The sequence below is a fragment of the Sinocyclocheilus anshuiensis genome, unplaced genomic scaffold (genome assembly GCF_001515605.1).
Source record: "Sinocyclocheilus anshuiensis isolate Anshui unplaced genomic scaffold, SAMN03320099.WGS_v1.1 scaffold273, whole genome shotgun sequence".
Classification (NCBI taxonomy): Eukaryota; Metazoa; Chordata; class Actinopteri; order Cypriniformes; family Cyprinidae; genus Sinocyclocheilus; species Sinocyclocheilus anshuiensis.
This window is the reverse complement of record NW_015540857.1, coordinates 332,982-339,122: the sequence shown is the minus strand read 5'-3', so window position 1 is coordinate 339,122 and position 6,141 is coordinate 332,982. Positions and strand designations below refer to the sequence as shown.

The window sequence follows — 6,141 nt, the reverse complement described above, 5'->3', positions numbered from 1 at the left end:
GAAAGAGTGTGATCATAAACACTACAAGGCTGTGAAAGTGGACTATTAGATGAGTTTACTTGTTTGGTGTCATGACATTTAATGTTCCTGACAGCCTTTGTAGTCTTTAGACACTTGTTAGCAACTGCCTTTTCAAGACAAGTAAAGGAGTCTCAAAAAAAAGGTGGTGGGGGTATAGAATAAAATGTAAAATGAAAATATCTTGAGTTTGTGTTAACCACACACATCATTTCGGCCATTTAACCAAAAACCTACCGTGGCCCAGTAGTGCACAACACAATGAAATCTCCACAACACAACGGAAACAAGCCGCAACACAACGAAATTATCACAACACAATGGAAACAAGCCGCAACACAACGGAAACAAGTCAGAACGCAACAAAATTAGCACAGCACATTGGAAACAAGCCGCAACGCAACAAAATTAGCACAACACAATGGAAACAAGCCACAACACAAGAAAATGAACACAACAGAAACATCTTCTCACTCCCAACTCGTCACATATTGACGCTTGATCAGGACCCCTTGGCGTCACTTTTTGACGCTCAAGGTACCCCTTTAGCGATATTTTTTGACGCACAGGGGTATCCTTTTAGCGTCACTTTCAACGTGCAGGGTTCTCCATTGTTTTCAGTTGTTTGTCTTAATTTAATGGTTTGCATTTGTAAAAAATAGAAATAATTTTATATAAATGTATACTTTCATTGAAGCACTTAACCCCACCCCTACCCTAAACCTACCCATTCTGAACAATATAAAACACGTAGCAGGCAAATAAAAGTACAGTCACAGGTATTTATTGCATAAACTGACCATAAACAAGCAGTATAAAAGAATTACCAACAAGTCGTGTTGCATTTCAAGTCTTCTGAAGCCATACGATATCTTTACGCGAAGAAGAGCGCAAACTCCCGTACTCCCGTAGATACTCCCGTAGCATGATGCAATTGGTCACGAGACACACAAGAGCCAATAACATTTCACAACAAAGTCTGATGTAAGGCTTCTTCTGGAGGCATTTTTTGAATTTGCACACACACAGGATCTGAGCTATACGGCGGACAGAGACGGCGATCACGTCTATTCCTCTCAAAAAATCAATAATTTTGCCTTGGAAGACTTGGAATATTAATATTGTTTGAATAAATGATGACTGTAGCTATATCTGCCTGTTATATCTTGTGTTTTATTGACAAATGGTAGGTTTAGAGGCAGGGGTTGGGTTACGTGCTCATATATGTGTAAATAGTGTAATGTAAATAAAACTGTTGTGACTGTTTACATTGAAAAATCACACCCAAACATATATGCAATAATGGCAATAGTATTACCCAAATATATAATTTAATCATGACAATAAAATTCCCAGTGCCTTTCGTGTCGGCATACTGATGCCAAGGGTTTCTAATTTAAAGCAATGGAGGACCCTGCAAGCTGCAGGGGTGCAACACAAAATTAACACAACACAACAAAATTAGCACAGCACAATGGAAACAAGCTGCAACACAGTGAAAGTAGCACAACACAACGAAATTAGTCCTATGCGTTGTATTGTGGTGATTTCGTTGTGTTGTGCACTACAGGGCCAACCCAAACATAAAAAACTCAATGATTTCAGGACAATGAAACCAACCAAACAAAGTCATCCCTGCAGCACTCTATTGTTAAATTTGAATTGAGGCAGAAAAAAAGAATGTAGAATTTGAATTTAAGGAAGTAAAATTCAAACAAATTCAACTTGACTGTAAAATGCAACTAAAAAACAAAGTTGTCAAGACAAAGTTTGAATATTGCCTTCACAAAGTCTTGAAATTATGATTCAACTTCTTGAAACTCCTGACCAATTTAATTAAAATTCCAACTCTGCACTGGTTGCCATGTGGTTGCTAGGGTGTTCTGGGTGGTTGTAATAAGATCCCACCTTCAATTTTCTGATATTCAGGTCTCTAGATACGAATCATGTTTCTCCGTCAGTGTAAGTCCATCGGATTTCTGTACTCGTGTTGAGAGTTAGATTTTGTTTTGTTACAAGAATCTTGAGACTCAAATTACTTCAGAATTGCTCTACAGCCAGCTGTCTGTTGGTAGGAGGTCGGCACCATACTGGGTCATCAGACACCTTTTGCAAACACATGCAGCTCTTGGACTGCCGTTCTCACTCAAATCTAAAAAAAAAAAAAATGGTTAGTATTTATGATCATGTCTGGGAGTTTATCTTTAGCGAATACAGATCTGTGGACCAACACGTATAACAGGGGTTTCAAAATGCTGAGCACACGAGAGTTTATCATCTATTGCCATGTAAGCATGGAATAACCACTCCAATTATCCCCATGTTATTCATTTACACTACATAAACTGCACTGCGACAGCCTTCTGGCTACATTCTGCATGCTTAAAGGATGAATTTGAATTTTAGTCACTTCTTTTCCCTTTATTCATTTTGCCGAGGGGTGCAGATGGCCTCCGCTATACCTCCTGCTAGGAGCATAATGTAGCTTATTTTGTGTTTTTGCACCACTGTGATGCTAAAAACAAACAATGGATGAATAAAGTGCATAATTAGTTTTATTTACACCATCTGATCGATGCACCTCGAACTTCCAACACCCATGGGGTCTCGTCAGTCTACCTCAAACTGACAAATCTGTCTTGTTAATTGATTAATTGAGATTATTCGATTAGATGTCTAGTCTTCTTTGGGCTGAGATGCAGAACAGATTTGCAGAACAGGTTGATTTAAGCATGATGCTTTGAATGATTGTAGATGCAGATGTGGTTTTAAAGACATTTAATGCAAAAATGAAAACACAGTCATTAAGTCACCTTTGTTTGGTGCCGTACAGTGGTGTAATGTAACGAAGTAATAATACTTTGTTATAGTACTTAAGTATTTTTTGGGAGTATCTGTACTTTACTTGAGTTTTTATATTATTTCAGCCAACATTTACTTTTACTCCACTACATTTCCTAATTAAAATGTATACTTTTACTCCAATACATTTCCCCGAAGCATATTTGTTACTTACTACAAAATAGTCAGAAGTCAGAAGAACACGGATTGCAGGAAAGCAGGTTTGACGAATCAGTGGTCTGGCGTCTGCAAGTTAGACTCCTAAAAACACCTTTGCTCATGTGCAAACACTCAAGTCAAGGCTGGGGTTTGTGCGATATACAGTGTATCTGCGATAATATGGTAAGTGTTGTTTTAATGATGTGCGATCTGACATTATCAAGTAGGCTATATCATCAAATCACACACAGAGTGCACGCACGTTAATTTATTAGTCTATTAAATCTCAAAATTCCATACATTCTAAATTGTAGACGGCAAAAATGCTTTTGTATGCTTTTTTATATTTATATAATTTAATACTGCTTGTTTTTGCTCAATTTTGCCAACGAAAATAGTTCCAAAGATCACACACCACTGGTTTGCATCTCTGAGCAATGGACAGTGTTTACTCATTGAATTAATCAGCTTTTTGAACAAATCGGTTGATAAAAATTATTCAGTGATTCCCTCATTAACAAACCCTGCGTTCCATTTGGAAGGGCTCATCCCTACGCCCTAATCCCTTCAAAGGGTTTATCCTCCGGAGTGAGAGCTTCGAAGGTTTGAAGGGTGTAGGGGACCAAACAACTGTTTCTTGAAGTGCCCTTCTGCGTCATCATCACATGCCCACATGGAGGCACCGTCATCATGCAAAGAATCTGAGCAAAGGATCATGGGAGCCCGAAGTGTCCATCAGTTGTACCCTTCGAAATCCTTCATTCCAAAGGGCCCTTTGAAGTGTAGGGTTGGGTATCGTTTGAATTTGATCGATTCCGATTCCGATTCTTATCGATTCCTAAAAAATTCAATATAAAAAAATTAAGTCAAACATTTAGATGTCAAACATTTATTCTGTCTTTTTACAACGCATTCTGTTGCAGCTGAATAACATGAGCAAAAATCAGCAGCCTACAGACCACTGCAAGAGGAATTTTGCCTATGTTTAAAAAAAAAAAAATACCACAGCAAAAACAACTAGATTAATATAAATTTCAAATATTAAAGTGTTAAAGACAAGTAAACAGTCAGTAATAAGATAGGAACAAACAAATCAATTAGCAATATCATAAATAAATACAACTGAACAATTTCAGGTACAGAAACTGCAATTAAAAGCTTAAAAACACTGCATAGTTCCCCTTCAGGAACTCGAGCTGCGTCGAACGCTTTGGGAACGCCCTCGGCGAGACACCGTACTGAAGCCTGTGCGAAATCAGTCCAATAGCGAAGCGAGACGTCACGAGCGGGGTGACGTAAGCAGCCAGGAAGCATAAAGGCACATCCGGCCAGCTCGCCTGTTAGCTTTTGCTCTTCAGCGAGCGCGTCTGTGGCGTGTGTGTGAATGTATGCAAAGCACTCAGTCAGTAAAAAAAGTTAAGCGAGAAAAAAAAGAATGCCAAAATCAAAAAAGAATGTGGCGTTCGGACGGCGTTTCAAGTCGTGTGTTCCTCCTTGCCCACGTTATATCTCGGGTGAGGATACACACGACTCCAGTCCAGAGCTTCCGCCACGAGGAAACTGTACGCCTTGAAGTGGAAACTTTTCACCTCTTGGTGCGGACAGCGACTGCAAGACCTAGTCAACTGCCCAGTTGGTTCAGTCCTGGAGTTTCTGCAGGAGCGATTCTCCGCAGGGTTATCTCCCTCCACTCTGAAGGTTTACGTGGCGGCCATAGCTGCTTACCACGCCCTTCAGGGTGGTCAGTCATTGGGGAAACACCCGTTAGTTACACGTTTCCTCCGTGGTACCCAGAGGCTGAGGCCAGTACAGTGCACTAAGGTGCCCTCATGGGATCTGGCAGTGGTTCTGGAGGCTCTGTGCAAAGCTCCCTTTGAACCCATCGAAGACACTTCAGATAAGCTCCTCACGCTTAAGTCTATCTTCTTGCTCGCTATATCCTCGCTGAAGAGGATAGGGGACCTCCAGGCTCTTGCAGTGTCAGGCCTGGAGTTTGCCCCGGGCATGGTTAGGGCGTTCCTTTACCCGAAACCCGGGTATGTCCCTAAGGTGCCCACCTGGTCGCCAGGTCCCATTGTACTACAAGCCTTTTGTCCTCCTCCCTTCCAGGAAGCAGGCCAGGAGAGACTCAATCTGCTGTGTCCAGTGCGAGCACTGGACACTTACGTTCACCGAGCTGCACAGTGGCGTAAAGCAGATCAGTTATTTGTTTATTAGGCTGCTGTCTCTTTAACACCGAACGCACGCAGATCTAAAAATACTGTACATGTGTGTTTTCTTTCTCATCTGTTTACGTTCACGTAAGACAAAAACGGCTGTGTTTATGATGATATACTGACGTAGTTTTCTGCATATTGGTCGACAAATATGAAATAAGTCAGTTTCGGCCCGGAACAACCTTTTCTACAGTGGAAGTACACGGAACGGTTCGAGAACGGACACAAACCGGGAACCTGCACCACGCCCTATGTTCTCTGTGCTCGCGCTTGCGCTTCGTGTGCACTGCACGCAAACAGGGCGCAAGTTCTTTCCGTTCCTTCACTTAAATTGCTTGCACTTAAATCGTTTTTAATCACATTAAAATGCGAACGCAGGAATCGTTAAGCAGAATCGAAATGCACGCGTCTTATCGGATACCCAGTTCTTGGAAATTTGGAACCGGTTTTCGATACCCAACCCTATTGAAGTGGCCAGTTTCGAGCACTTCAGTTTGGAACGACCCTTCAATTTGGCGGACATGATTGTTTTCACTCCGAAGTGCCCTTCAGAGGGCGATATATCCCGTTTGGAACGCACCAAAAATCAAATGCTTTGTTCCTGAATGAATCAGCCTTTTGAATGAATCGGTTGAATCTCAATGACTCTCTCATTAATCGTCCCTTGCTGCCACCTACTGGCAGTTTTAATTTCACTTTTCGACTATTTTTTTCATGTTTTAACTTATTTCATATATCAGTATTCAATGTTTTATGTTAAAAACAAAACAGCACAAAAAAATGTATGCATCTGTAACGTCTCGGTTACGTATGGTAACCCTCGTTCCCTGAAGGAGGGAACGGAGACGTCACGTCGGATGACCGACGAATTGGGATCTCGCTTAGAGAGACCAATCTACTTCGAGTG

The 6,141-nt window shown here is 41.1% G+C and overlaps 1 pseudogene; it reads right to left on the bottom strand.

The window, feature by feature from the left end:
• The window catches only part of LOC107687883 (contactin-associated protein-like 5), a 98,582-nt pseudogene extending 93,558 nt beyond the window's left edge, over positions 1 to 5,024 (bottom strand).
• Positions 5,025 to 6,141: the final 1,117 nt, after the last annotated feature.